We start from the raw sequence: 15,530 nt of genomic DNA, 5'->3' as shown, positions 1-15,530 counted from the left end.
CCCCAGCGGTCCTGTGAGAGAGAGAGAGAGAGAGAGAGAGAGAGAGAGAGAGAGAGAGAGAGAGAGGGGGAGAGGGGGAGAGTGTGAGTGATCCATCTCAGCCCGGAGCCTGACATCCCAGCCCTGTTCCAGCCATTCTCTCCTGCTCCTCCTCCACCTCCTCCTCCTCTCCCACTCCTCCTCTCATTATGCTTTTTAGCCATGCCCCTTAATCTCCGTTTCATCCCTCTGCTCCCTTGTCCGGAGACTCACTGTTGTTTTAGTTCTGTTGTCTACTTCATAGTAAAGAGGTTGCTAATATACTGTACTGTCCAAGAACAGACCCTTTACTCAGAGGCTGAGTAACAGCACGCCACCCATGAGCCTCTGGTCTGGAGTCCCTGTGACTCAGCGTAAGCATGTGGCATCGCACACCACCCCAGCACATCCACTGTACACTGCATAGCATCATACATTGCCCCAGTACAGAACGTAGCACCACACATTGTCCCAACACAGAGCGTAGCGCTGCACACTGCCCCAACTCAGAGCGAGGTACAATGCTTCTGCCCCAACACAGCATGTAGCACTGTGCACTACCCAAGACAGAGCCTAGCAGCACGCACTGCCACAACATGTGAAAGAACCCCGTATCACCTGCGTTGTGTCTCAGTGAAATCGGTCAGCCCCGCAGTGACCATATGGCCCAGTAATCCGGGCTCACGTCCTCGGGGGCAGGGATTGGAGCGGGCCGAGGGGCCCAGCAGAAGGAGTGAGCAGCTAAAGCCGCACACTTTTACTAAAGCGATTAGCCTCGCCCAATTAACTCGCCTAACTGCATTAAAAAGCCACAATATTAATCATGCGCATTTAGCATAATACTCAAAACGATAGTTTTGCCATTATTTTTTTTATTTCTCGGCAGCCGCGTGCCCGTTGCTCTGTCTCTCTCAGCGTACTGGCAGCGGGAGAGAGGCCGACCCCTCGGCGTTTCCGCATCGCCTCCGCCCGACTCGTCTGTTTAGAAGTAATGCAATTATGGTTATTATATCCCTCTCTACCATCATGCCCAAGCCTGTCATTAAAAGGATGGTTACTCACTCCTCCCCACCTCAGCGAATCCCCTGGCTCCTGTTGCTCGGCCCTCTCCGAGGCCGCCCCCCCCCCCCCCCAACCCCACCGATCAGGCTCCCCTGTCCGAAGCCGTAATTACCACGTCAGCATTTTTAAATCACCAGCCCTGACGGCGTTATTCGGGGGGAACATGGAGGAGGGCTGCGGCCAATCCCCAGATGTCCCGCCTGGAACACGTTGTTCCCGCAAAGTCATTGATTAAATCTAGATCTGTGTGTTTGTGTGCGCTAGAGACGCCATGCACAGTATAAATGAGTATGTCTGGCAGGCTCGCTTGTAAATCTAGTAAAATAGATAAAATGGGAATCTGAATAGTTTGATTTGAAGTTTGTGGGTTAAGTATATGTCTTTGGATGCCCATGTGTACTCTCATAATTGTATTTGTATGTTTTGGCTGAAAATGTGGACTGTAGAAATGTTAGCAATGTGAATTGTAACCTGTGTGTATGTGTGCGTTTTGGCAGGACATGAACGCGTCTAGCAGCGGACCTGTGGAGAACAAGCTTACCTCTCTGAAAGCTCACCTGGGCCCCAGCTGCCTCCGCACCCCCCCCACTCTCCCACCATGAGTGAGTACCTGAGCTTACCTGCGTCAGCCTTTGTCAGCCCCGAGCCACGCCCACTCACACTCCCAGCAGGTACATCTGGTACATCTCTGTCAAGTTCAGGCCTTGAACTCACGAGGCCTCCCACACAGCAGGGGAGACTCTCGCTGTCCAAGACGCCGCCGGCCTTGGCACGTTGCCATGGAGAAAGTGCTCCTATTCATCCCGCAAGTGCATTGTCACATGCATGGGGCATTCTGGGAAGGGAGTGTGGCAAAACATTCCATAATATCAGTGTGTAGAACTTACAGGGAAGGGGCTGTAGCCATATATTGCATAATATCTGTGTGTGGAGCTTGCTCGGAAAGGGTGGGCGAGTGGGTAAGGGGGCTGAGGTCAAACCTTCTGTAAGATCAGTGTGTGGTGCATGCTGGGAAGGGGGTCGGCTTCAAACCCTCCAGTTGAGTGTTTCGCGATACCCCCGCTGTTTCAGGAAGCATTGTTTATTCTGTGAGAATCTCACAGGCACTTGTGATGCGTAGAAATAAACTGAGCGTCTGACGCTTGTCAGAGTGCTCATCTGTGTGCTAACGGCTGTCCAGGGTTTGGAATGTGAAGAGCCCTCCATTTCTGCCCCTTAACACAGTGTCAACATGGTCAAAAGCTGGCCCTTCCCTTAAACCAGACTGCGGCTGTCGACTCCTTTAGCTTTGGCCCTTGGGGTGCGTGGCTGTGGATGTTTAATTGTAAACAGCTGTTTGTCAAGTCGTGTTCATTGATGTCTGAAAGAGGTTTGTTTTAAAAATGTATGAAGGTAAGCGCCGAGAGATCGCTGTTGTCGTTCAGAGGAATGGGGTGGGGCTATCAGCCTCTGTTTACGCGAAGCACTTAACTGTAAGCGTGGCACATCAACCGCAGTCTGGAACAAGCAAGAATAAAAGCCTGTTTTATGCTAACAGATCTAGTAAACAAGGCCAAAGTGTGCGGTCCATCTGCTGTTTGGGAGGGGTGTTCCAAATGGGCCAATGCCCAGCCCTGGCCCTGGAGGCCTTGTTGTCCAGTATGGTTTCCCACAGCGTGTAGCAATGGAAGATCTTGAGCAGAGGGACCAGGTGGTTCTGGTTTAGCGGGTGAGTGGTCAGGTGGAAGGGAACACTGTGGGATTGCAGTCCGTTATATGTACTGCGCATCAGAGATGTGCTTGAGACACACTGTTCTCTGAGGAGATGTGCTGTAGTGATGTTGTTCTCTGTAGTCCAGCGTATTATAGATGTGATTTAGAGATGTGCTTTGGAGATGTTATTCTCTGTGGATCTGTGTGCTGGAGATGTGTGTTAGAGACATTGTTTTCCATGGTCCTGTGAGCTTCCTTCTGGTTTTGGCCTCAGAATGAAAACACATTGCACCTGTTCACCTGCCTGGACGGAAGCAAAATGGCCTGGCTCTGGATAGTCAAGTGCTTTTTTTTTTTTCTTCATGTCACAGAAAGCAGATGCGTTTTTCAGTCCGAGTCACAGCCACGGGCCCAAGGTAACAACAAAGAATTCCCTCGATCTCCACAGACGCGGCGCTCCGGTAGTGCCAGTAGTGTTCGTTTCCTGCCTTAAAGACTCGCTTGATCTGGGAAAGTTCACACTGTTGACATCCTGCACTAATTAGCCTAATTAAGCTCCCCCCCCCCCCCCCCCCCCCCCCCCCCCCCCCACCTGTGGCTCGTGGAGATTTGCACACTAACGACCTTGCATTACTTAGCGATGAGTCACAAGGCCCAGGGTGGGGAAGGGGAGAGAGTCGGAACTGTTTCACTCCTGCATCGCACCTCTGACAAAAGCAGAAACAGATCTAGAATGCATGGCGCTTCTCTGTGTTAGCGATGTTAAGATCTCTGTGGTCATTGGATGGTATCTCTTTCAGGTCAGTGATGGTGTTAAGATCTCTATGGTAGTGTGATGGTACCTACAGTGGTATGAAGATCTGTATGGTTGAGCGATGGTATCTTGATGGTGTCAGTGATGGTGATAAGTGCTAAGATCCTGCTAAGGTGATGTAATCAGCAGTGATATTAAGATCTTTACGTCGTGTGGTATGGTATTTCTGTGGTGTCAGCAATGGTGGTAAGACCTCTAAAGTGGTGTGATGGTATCTCTGTGAGATCAGCGATAGTGTTAAGATCTCTACGGTAGTGCCGTGACATCTTCATGGTGTCCATAACCAAGTAAAGCAAATAACCTGACAACCAAGGAGGTGGGGCGGGCATTGGATTCTCACTGGTCGCTTATTCACACCCTCTCCTCTGCTGCGCCTCCTGAAATGCCATTCGCAGAGATCATGCCAATCAGAGTGACCCCCCCCCCCATCAGGCCAGCTGTCCTCACGAAGGACAGGGGAAAAAAGGCATTATGGGTGACTGCTCAGGGAACTTTGGGGAACTCCACCGCCCTCCCTCCTCCCCTCCCTCCCCCGTCGCCTGTCGAGGAAAGCCGCCCTCCGTTTGACCGCAGCACGGCGGCAGGGTGTGGCGGCCGTTATGCCGACCCTCGGCGGGATGGCGTGGTTTCTGTTTGCGGTGCGGAAGGCCGGGAACTGCGAGCGTGGCTCCTCGCTCTAGCATCAGCCCGCAGCCTACACTGGGCTGCAGATGTATAATTTACACCAGCGGCCTGCAATTCTCCCCGTCGGAGGGGCTGGACAGGGCCAGCAGCAGCCGCCGTATTATCATCTCATCTCAGCCTGCGGTGTCCTCCAGCATGGGAGTGAGTCATTGGAACTTCGAGTGTCTGAGTGTTCTGTACAGTAGTAGATAACACCGGTCGGCTCTAAAACGGCACTGCAGATACGTGACGTGCTGCTAACGTTGTTCCGCGACTCCTCCTTTATGCAGAGGTTGCAGGTCAGGACTTGAAGCGTGTTCCTGTAATTGTGCTTTCCTGTGTAATCTACTAGGGAAAATACACATTACAGGTTAAACGAGTTTATGGTGTTTGTGTGTTTGTGTGTGTGTGTGTGTGTTTTGAGAGAACAGGACTGACAGGAACCGTTGATTTCACAGCAGGCGCGGGGCAGACAGGTGCGCGGTCGTGTTGACCGTTCCCACCCTCTCCCCCTTTCTTCCCATGTTCTCAGTTCTCAGTTCCTCTGTATAGCTGCGCACCGCGACCGCGGTTGTTTTCGCAGTGCAACCGGCCCGCCCTCTCCATTGTCCTCTCTGCCAGGCCAGCACTTCCTGTTTCTCTCCCCTGCCGTGCTGTCGATCTCTCGTTCTCTGCTGAGCACACAGACAGTAAAGCCTCCGCGCTAACAGCTTAATCTCTGTCTCTCTGTTCTGTCTCTGACTGTCTATGTGGCTCTTTATCTCTCTCTTGCTCTTTGTCTCTCTCTCTCTCTCTGTATTTCTCTCACCCAGTCAATTCATTTGCAAAACTTTATGGGCATATGTTGAGAAAACTTTAACAACACAACACAAATATCAGAAATGTAAATGTATGAAATGTATAGAGGAGTATGTATATGTAAAATTATCACTACATTTTACATTGGAGAAGTCAACATATTCTCACACTCTGTGTAGTTGTGCTAGGATCTTCTCAGAGAGGAAGTGACACTAAACCTGCTCCCATAACAAGCACATTTCCCAGCAATGCCTAGGGGGTGTCAAGGCACTGAGAGAAACGCCACGCCAAAGAGACACGGCTCTCCGGTCAGTGCCGCGTGTGTCTCGGTTTGAGAGTGCCGGCCGCCCGGGGGCCCCCCTTCCTGAATGCTCAGCGCCGAAGCGCCACATCCGGCAGAATGCTCCCCGCGGGAGGGAGGTGTGTGTGGCATAGGAAGGAAGCGCCGCTGGAATATCGTTCCATTTCGCAGCAGACAGCGGGGCGGTAGGAAGCGGATCCTCGGACAGTCCCGGCAGCGTTTCGGCGAGGGGGGGGGGGAGCAATAGGAAGCGGAGCCCCCGTTCCCACCTTGTAATGGGGCTCGCACGTTTCCCACTTCAGGGGGTCAGAGCGTAAATTATGCCCTCTGATCTTGAGTGAGGGGTTTAAACACAAGTGCCCAGCATCTGCATGCTTTTGATGTGCTGTCATTAACCAGCTGTGTGTGTGTGTGTGTGTGTGTGTGTGTGTGTGTGTGTGTGTGTGTGTGTGTGTGCGCGTGTGTGCGCGATGTCACCAGCGGTCTGTGTGTGTTTGCTTTGTGTTGTCTCAGTGGTGACTGTGTGATTTGCAATTAGTTGTTTTTAAACCAGCATGTGTATGTGTGTGAGGTGTAGTTGTGTAAACAACTGTCAGGGATGTTCTCACAGCAGTGTGGATATGTGTGACATGTTGTCTTTAACCAGTAGTCTGTGTGTGGTGTGTGATTTGCTGCCTTTATCCAATGGCGTGTGCATGCGTGTGTGTGTCCGTAAGTGTATATGCAAGTGTTGTCTTTAAGCAGCAGTAGATTTAGTGAGTTGTCTTTAACCAGGTATGTGTGCATGCATGTATGTGTGCGTGGGTCTGTAAGTGTGTATGCAAGTGTTGTGAGTCTTTAAGCAGCAGTTAATTTACTGGGTTGTCTTTAACCAGTGGTGTCCTGGGTGGTCCAGCTAAACTGTGAGAGTAGCTAGCTTTCTCGCCCGTGAGAGAGACCTCATTTTCGACACGTTTGTTTGAGAAGCGCACATATCAGATGGCTTGTATTTTCCACTCCGGATCCCTCTGTATGAGTGCTGGCCTTATTTATAGGGGCTGCTCTTTAATCAGGCTCCTCCCACAGGAGGGAAGTGAACATCGCTGGCGTGTGTTTAGCGGGAGGGTTCCATGCTGAGGCTGCATGGGGTTCTGGTCCCGTGCCAGAGGGAGTGCCCCTCCCACCTCCCCACTCCCCTCCCGCTGTCCTGTCTGCCCCCGCCAACATCACTTGCTCCTGCTGGGGTGTGTTCTTACCCTTCTGCAGAACCTACCAGACCCCACGACCCAGGGTTGATAAAAGGCTACCGCCTGTATCCCATATGAAGCAAGGAGCACAGAAGTAACCCACTGTCCTTTTAGCCAGGTTCTCCTGACTGGGTTCCCGAGAGGTTCTTCGGTACAGCTTATGAGCGAGTGAACATGTCAGCTCATCGCCACCACTTTGCAACAGTCTGGAAAGCGTGGACAGAAACACCACGACAGGTTTGACCCCCAGCCCCCTGCGCAGTGCCCCTCTCTACATGGGGATAGAGATGAGGCCCTAGGATTTATGGAGCAAACAGCCCGGCAAATCCCTTCCATCCCAGAATTCCCTCTTCCGGAGGCTTAATGGCTCAGTGTTGAAGGGCTGGAGGGAATGAGGCCTTTAGCAGTGAGGGAGGGGAGCGGTATTCCCAGCACGCAGCTGTAATTTTGTTGTGGAGCTGGTAATGTTGCTGCAGCATTAGAGAAACATTTAAAATTGTGTTAGTGGGGACTCCCGCCTGTGTTCCTACCAGTGGGACTGTCAGAGATGAAAGAGAAATCAATACTGGCAGTTATTGTGCTCCGTGAAGTTTAACATCTCCACTTTCCGACTGTTTGTGTTTAAAAAACTCTTCTTTCTCCTCTTTTCCCTTATCTCAGTACCTTCTGCTGTTTGAATTCAAAACTCTGGCTTTGTAAAATGAAACCTTAAAATACATGATTCTGAATATTTCAGTTGAGAAAGTCAACATTTACTAGGAATCAGAAATGTTTTAAGGCATTGGATAATGTGAGTTGCCAGGGAGGGCATTCTAGGATGTAAGAGGATGTGAGATTGATGTAATAACAATAACATTATGTTTAGTTTCCTTGTCATCTGCTGTTAAGTTACCTTTGTGTTAGTTTTAAATATTCATGATTCTGTTAATGAATTACTTTCAAGCAACTACATGTCATAGTCAAAAAAAACCTCTTGAAGTGTTAAGTGATAACAGATGGAAATTAGTATTTTAGTCCCACAGATTGAACATTTGCCACATTACAGTCTTTAGATTTGGGGCAGGGGACAGGGGCTATACACTGCACGGGTATGTCTGTAGTGTTTGTCAGCTCCAGCTGTAGGCCGCTTGTGCTCTTTGCTGGTGGCTTGGAGAAAGCTAACAAAGGCAAGGTAGTAAACCGCAGGATCCGCGCAATAAAAGGGATAAAATTAGAGTCGTAACTGTCATCCAAAACAATGCAAATTATAGCCCCTGCCATCCCTGTGTGTCTTTGTGTGTGTGTGTGTGTGTCGCGCCGCACGGGGAACGAACGCACCAGGAAGGATCTACTCCCTTGCATCCGTGTCCTCAGTGCCGTTTCTCTTGGCCTCCTCCTCTCAGGGTACGCCCCGCTTTCGGAATCACTCCCGCTGTTCCTCTGAGGAATGCCCTATCTAGGAAGCAGTACGCCAGTCGTTGCTCACCAGTCATTTTCGTTTTAGAAGGAATTCTAGCCCAGTCGCTTAGCGTATGCATCTGCCGTCCCGTGAAGCTCGTGGAATGCTCAAAGACAGGCTCAGAGGAAGAGGAGAGGCTGCGTACTTCCTGTCTGGCTGCATTCCCTGCCTTCTAATTGAGTTTTGGTTCATGGTCAAGACCACGTGTGTGGGTTTTCCAGATAAATGCCTGACAGGTTCACAGATGTAGTTCGAGGTCGCTCTTGTTGTATTTGCATTCGAACTCTGAGGCGGCACCCAGGTGAGACTTTGTCCTACGTGCACAAAACCCAACCCAGAGTCAAACTCGACTGTGGTCACTATCCGTGACATTTCCATCCATGTGTGTCATTTATGTCGCAGTCTAGCACTCAACTAGTCTAGGTTCAGTTCCCCTCAGGGACATTGCTGCTGTACCCTGAGGCAAGGTATTTAACTCACAGTTGCTTCGGTAAAAGTCCAGGTGTAAAAATGGATAATTGTAATAATAGTAAGTCACTTTGGATGAGAGCATCTGCTAAATGACGTAATAAATAATGCTAAATAATGTAATGTAACAGCCTCTGTAAAGTCCATCCAGAATCCAGAAGGTAAACAGAAAGAGTGGCAAAAGTGAAAAGTCTGGAAAAGGAAAAGTCTGTTGCTACAGAAAGCAAAAATCTGTTACCTATTGAAAATCTGTTAATGTTTGATTCAGTGTTTCACACAGGCCAACAGAATGCTCTAAAGGCAGAGGTGGATTTTTAAAGACAGCTTTCACTTCTTGGTGCTGGAAAGAAGTGGAGTGAAATGGAACTGGTGTAATTCCTCCTTGTCATGCTGCGCTAACAATCGCAGAACCTACGCTCTCACGCACTTTACCAGAGCACCATTAGCGGTCAGCGCTTTGCATGGGTGAGCCCGGCAGGTGGTGAGTGTAGCTGCAGTCAAGCTGTAAACAACCTTTTACACTGAAGCAAATCGGCCTGCTTTCTCCTCGAAGCAAAAGGCGAGCGCAGTTCAGCATGTGCCACTGCATTCGAAGAGTTCCCTTCTAAGCCAACACGCATAACGCGTTCGTGCAAACAGGACGTAAAACTCCCTCTGTGAAAAGCCACTCTATACTCAAAGCAGTGCTTTGACATCACCACAGAGGGCCTTTAAAAAACTCAGGCCTTGGGGTGGCAATTTAACATATCTCAAACTGAGAGTCAACAAAACTAAGCATAGTTTTTTAAAATGATAGCAAGTTACGAATTTTAAAATAAGAGAAAACAACATTCTGAGACCCAGTGTTTTAGTAGACAAAAATAGTTTAGAGTGGCTGTGTCTTTTAAGGACACAGCTTCATTGATGTCTTGTTAATATGAGTGTGACATATTCAGAGTGCTCATCACAGTGGCGATTGGCTTCCTGCAGTTCGACAGATACCAGGCTGTACTGCATTTGTGACATTTCTTCTTTTGTTGAGATGTTGATGGCACAAATCTGGCACAGTTTAAACAAGTATAGTCCACCTCATGTTACTTCTGTCCGCCTCCAGCTCCTAGAATGTGAAGCTGGTTGTACACTTTCTGGACGTTAGCAGAAAGCTGGTGCTCTGCTAAAATGAATATAAATTAACTGTCATATTACATCACACTGAAAGTCAAAAGCCATTTTGGCATACAAAGAGTGGATTACATGTGTAGCTTGACTGAGTGTTTGAAGCCTGTCTTGATGCATTTAGGCAATCTGGAATGTTTTTAAACAATGAATTATTTCTATTCCATTTTCAGATTTTCAGAGAAGAGAGGGGGACTGTTGCATTCTTGGAGATTGAATAAAGGTTAGATAGCCTGAAGTAGATTAGAAAACTATGTAAGGATTTTATGTTATCTTGTGCTCCTACAGTAGATATTGAAACAATTTGAATTTCTATATATATATAATTTTTAGTATGCATTTATACTGTGGTATAGGTTAGGAAGAAACTCAGGTCTCTGTGTCTTGTTTTATATTTTCTTACCCTCTGGAAAATGGACTGTGATCCATGTTCAATGCTTTGTTACAATTTCAGTTGTAAAAATGCCCTATAACAAATAACATTTAATTGATTTAAGTTTTCGGTTAATTTAGCCTTGAAAACTGCTGTAGAGACATAGACCAGTCATGATAAGGATGGGGCTTTGCTGTGTGGTCTCCTTGCTTTATATGTGCAAGTATGTGGTTGAGAAAGCTAAAGTTATAATTTAAAAAGTCATCCTTTGTAGTTTTTCTCATGTCAAACAGGGCACTGAGCAGTACCCTCCTCAATGATACAAAGTCACATGAATGACACCTTCGCTAAAGCATGTGTAATGCGTTTTCGGATGCAATGTCCTGATTGCAATTAGCAGTGGCAGTAATCTGACAATCTTGGAGCGATGTGACGGCAACGGTTATTAGCTGTTTCTTTGGAAAACGATTCCGTTGATAAGCCGGCGTTTCGCAACACAGCGGACCTGAGCTGATTTAAGCGACACAAAGAAGCAGCAAACTGCTCTGGCGCCCGCAAAACTTTGATGCGACGGGAAAAAAGGGTACAGCGCTCGGGACTGAATGCAGCCAACCTCCGTTTAATTCACACACGGGGCAGCCTGGAGCGAGTGGATGATAATTTGCACATAAATCACTCATATCGGCGGTCGAGGGTTGATCGGGCGCAGCCGAATAATACAGGTCCACGCCTCCGATGTTTCCTGTGAGCTCATATTCCGGCACTCCATCTTGTGACTCAGGTATACGAGCGCTGTACCTCGTAAATTCACGCCGCGGAGCGGGCGCGGGTCGATGGACGCTCGGTTCATAAATATCCAAAAGGCCGACGGTCCCGGCAATGGGCGAGGCTCCTGCCCTGAATTGTCTGCCATCCTGACGTAGATTTTTATGACGAATGACTATGGCAAAAGGGCATCGGATTGGTGATATATGTTGCAGCGTTGTGGAACGGGCATGGCATTTATAAACACCCACCCTCAGTGTTTAAATGGGTGCTTTGCTTTTCAGCTTCCTGGACTATGTTTTCAAGCATCTGTCATAGTTTTTAACTGCTGAGGCTGGAATAGGGGAGTGTAGATCAGTTTAATTTAATTAATTTAAGATCATATTAATCACCTCACTTTCCTGATTTAATCTTTTATTGGGTGGAATTCAGTCCTCAGTAGTGTTCTGGAGAAAAAGGGGTTAAAATAAGGACATAAATAGGGATGAAAATAAGGACATAATATTGTAAAGGGGAGCCCACATTAAATAATATGTTGTTCTGGAAAAGAATGGGTTAAAAATAAGTTTCAACCCATATTTAAAGTCTAAAAGTGACTAAAATAAAACTTTAAGGTCAAATTTGGGTTTGCTGTTATCAACTGCGTGTCTTCTTTGATCTGTATGTCTCAGTTGGAGTGGTCTAGTCACAATAGGGTTTTGAATCTCTGTGTCCCTATGCTAAAATGCGCCAGTGTCAGTTACTCTGTTTCCAGAAAGCTTTGATCACACTCTGGGCAGCAGTCAGGTGACCAGGGTGGAATGCAGCAGTAGCCAATCTGAGGCCTCCTTGTCGCAGCGGTCCAGCACTGATAAGAATTGAGTGCTGAGACTAAAGCATTCTTTCAGCTGTTTTCTTTTTTTTTGCTGGGTCCTGACTGTCTGCTACTGTAACAGATTCTGGTCAGACCGCATCTACCTAGATCAAGAAGCCATTACTGCTGAGTAACATGACCAAAGGGAGAAACATCTGATGTGCTCAGAGAATGTAAGCTATTGTTTATAATGGCGCAAGGTCGCCACATGAAAAATGCAGCTTAGATATTTCATAAATTCCAGCTCTGTTAAAAAAAAAATTCCCGGCCAGCCTTTCAACACAGAGGATTCATGAGTTATTGCTGGCAGCAAGTCAGGGATCTCTGTGGGAGTCAGGGTCAGACTCGTCAGCACTGCCATCACCACCAATCACAGCATCTGACACTGAGCAGTGCTGCTTTCCTTGCCAATCACAGAATCTGACACTGAGCAGTGCTGCTCTCCTTGCCAATCACAGCATTTGACACTGAGCAGCACTGCTGTCCTTGCCAATCGCAGCATCTGACACTGAGCAGTACTCCCTTCTCTAACAGTCACAGCCAATAACACTTATTAATGCTACTTTTCTCTCCGATGACAGCATCTGACATCAATCAGTGCTGTTGTCCTCACATCAACCAATCACATCAGTGGACTCTGCTCAGTCCTCCCATTCCTGACCAGTCACAATTGCTGACACTGCTCAGTGCCGCTTCTCATCACTGATCACAGCATCTCATTGAGGCTTAATAGCATCCTCTGCCCCCCCCAGTGCCAGTGTGTCTCTCACCGGATGGACGACCGTCACACCCCCCGTGGCAGTGCCGCGGAGAAGGGGCACCGAGTCAGCCCGGGTGATGAAAACAGGAAGAGACAGATGCAAACAGGAAGCGAGAGGAAGAGCTCTGATGTCGCCCGAGTTCACGGCCCCCCGGTTCTTTTTTTTTTTTTTTTCCCCTCTTCCCTCGGCCGCGTTCCGCTCGTCCTCCTTGGCGGGGCGCCAGAGGGAAAGTGACCTGTGACAGGCGGCTCTGGGAAAAACCGGGAGGAACATGTTCGTCTTAATTCAGAGCTCTCGGCAGTGGCCGACCCCGGGGCCAGGGGACGGACGATAACCTTGCACTTGAGTTACAGAGGAAGCAGCCGGCCATAAACCCAGCACAGAGAAGTGCTCTAGGAAAGAGATACGGCCTTGCAGTCTGAAGACGCACTACACAGGCCCGAGATTCTGACCTGAGATTCTGCTCTACAACCAGAGATCCAACAACCCATTAATCTCTGTCCTCTGTATACCGTCAAGTTTCTCAGAAGCACAAAATCTTATTGCAGTGCAGGCTTATAGTTTTAGTGTAGGAGATTTGAACTTTTTTATTACTTACAAAAAAGACTTAAAAAGTCTTTTTTTCCTGTCATCACAATATTGCATTTTTCTCCTGACCAGATACAATACGCTGTTTCATGACAGGACTTAGTACAACGTTGTCGCTGAAGGGGAGAAGTTTGAAAATGTTCTGGCGGAATGGAAATTGCCTCAGCTAAATAGCACACCCATTGAAGTCCGAGCGAAACACAATCAAAGGCGCCTATTCATGAGTCTGCTGCGCCTAAAATTAGAGCTGTCTGTAAACTGAAAACGGAGTGCGTGTCATCTTCTCAAGGAGAGAGAGAGAGAGAGAGAGAGAGAGAGAGAGGGAGAGACGGGGAGAGGGAGAGATGGAAAGAGAGCAAGATAAAGGGAGAGAAAGAGCAAGGGAGGGAGAGAGAATCGAGTAACATGCAGAGGAGAAAGTGGACCTGATGTTTCCCGTCCGTGATGGGGCCTCGTACCAAGTAACTGTGGGACTTAACTTGAGTGCAGAGAGCCTCTTGGCTTTTTCTGTTGGCGATAGGGTGGTAGGGCGGCGCAGTAATCAAGTAGTCAGACTCGTAACCCAAAGGTTGTCAGTTCACTGCCCTGTGGGAGTGCTGCTGTTGTATCCTTGGGAAAAGTGCTTAGCCTAACTTTCTTTTGTAAATATCCACTTGTATTAATGAATAACATTTTTTAAGAAGTAGGCTTTGTAATGTGACAGTCACACAAAAGCCCTACAAAGAGGGATTGCTCTCACTTGTTCACCCAAGATTTCTGATGACACAAATGGTGTGAAACCCAGACCCCACACGCACAACATAATAATGCTGCACTGATGCCGGGAGCGAGATCCCACAGAGTTTGCCAGCCTTGACTTCTGAGAATTTTCTTGTCACAGTCCTGCTCAGTAGAGCACTGTTGTTTGCCCATTTCTTTCTCATTCCTTATTCCAGGTCCAACATCATCCGGTCGGCAATATTTTTTCCCTCAAACAGGCTTAAAGCATTCAGCTTAAGAAAACCCAGCAAATGAGGGAGTCCAGCCTCCTTAAACAGAGCACATTGTAAGCCTCCTTAAAAGGACAAGGAACTGTCATTTAGAATTCTGGCCTGCATGTCATTTTCACAACATTTCTTTGACGTAATGGAAACGTTAGGCGAGTGTTGTGCGTCAGCTGAACGTGATTCATATGATTCGATCGATAATTCATTTCACCTGTGAAGGTGAGTGCTAGACTCTCCCAGCGTTGCTGTGACATCAGAAGCCTTATGAACACTGACTCTGGTAGCTGGGCTTAGTATGAGTGTAGGTAGTGTGTACCTGTCTGTGTAAATAACTTGCACAGAAACCAGACCCCATGATCAGGGGCTCCACTCTGATTGGGTACACACTGGCTGCCGTGGCTGCTGTATAAACAAGCTCCAATCCCCAGGTTTCACTCAGTTCCTTAAGACCCCCCCCCCCCCCCTTCCCGCCAGTGTATAACGCAGACAGACTAATGGTGCTCTGGCTGTCTGGGTGCAATACCTTGTTTCTGTGTGTGGATAGAATAGGCCTGGATCTCACTCTTGCTGGACTGGTGTGTACAGTGAATGAGTGTGTGTGTGTGTGTGTGTGTGTGTGTGTGTGTGTGTGTGTGTGTGCGTGCGTGTTTGTGTGTGTGTGTGTGTGTGTGTGTGTGTGTGTGTGTGTGTGCGCGCCCCGCGTGCACTCACAGCAATATGTTTAGGCTAAAGCCTTTGGCAAAAAAATGGCCATCAGGGTGTCTCTCCTCTCATCCACTCTGAAAGAGGCAGAGGGGGAGGCAGGAACAGCTACGCTGTGCAGTCGAGTGCCTGAAGCGATCTGCACTGAGAAGCGCCCCTGATAGAGGTGCTAATTAAGACTCCCGTTCCAGTAAAGGCCGTGCGAGGACACTGTACCGGTGCCAGACAGACCCGCGGGCCCACCGCACGTGCTCAGAAGACGGCAGTAATTGCTGAGGTCGCTGTCCCTGGCACAGGGAGCCAGGTGGATTACCTGGCAGCAGGAGAACAAACGCAAAGCTTCCGTGGCCATGATGGGCCCCGCCCAGCCCTGGTCATGTGACCGTTCGGTCACGTGAGCCCAGGAAATGCATGCCTCAAGGAAAGCTTGGGACGTCCAGGAATGTGTTTCACAGCAGGTCCTCCTGAACCTCAGACATGCTCGCAGAACACACCTCTCAGCACTCTCTGCAGCGACAGCTTCAGTCCATTATTCCATCTGTTCTGCTCGTGTAGAGCAGGTGCTAACAGGTGGTCATTAATTTACCATCAGGCTTGTGATTGATGGCATTGAAATGCAGCTTCCAATCTGTAAATTTTGTGCACGCGTGTGTGCGTGTATGTGTCTGTCTCACTCTTTGTCCTCTACTTCACTTCCAGCGGGTGACTGCAGTCCAGCTGCCTGGCTCTCTAAATCAGTATCTCCCTCTCTGTGACAGTAGCCCTCATGAGGGCTCAAACACACCCCCATTACATCTGGTACAATTCGTGCTGGGATCCGTTTGCATCTTTAAAAGCTGCTAATAATGGTGTCAGCTCTAGTAGCTG

The 15,530-nt window shown here is 48.5% G+C and overlaps 1 long non-coding RNA gene across 1 annotated transcript in view; it reads left to right on the top strand.

Annotated features, from left to right (window-relative positions):
* LOC118770242 overlaps positions 1-15,530 on the top strand; it is a 48,389-nt gene that overhangs the window by 6,593 nt on the left and 26,266 nt on the right. The window contains exon 2 of the long non-coding RNA XR_005004548.1: positions 1,578-1,682. This is a non-coding gene — a long non-coding RNA (uncharacterized LOC118770242). The remainder of the gene's footprint in view (positions 1-1,577; positions 1,683-15,530) is intronic.

The sequence above is a fragment of the Megalops cyprinoides genome, chromosome 23 (assembly GCF_013368585.1).
Source record: "Megalops cyprinoides isolate fMegCyp1 chromosome 23, fMegCyp1.pri, whole genome shotgun sequence".
Taxonomy (NCBI): domain Eukaryota; kingdom Metazoa; phylum Chordata; class Actinopteri; order Elopiformes; family Megalopidae; genus Megalops; species Megalops cyprinoides.
The sequence above is the reverse complement of the archived record's forward strand: the minus strand, read 5'-3'. Positions and strand labels throughout refer to the sequence as shown.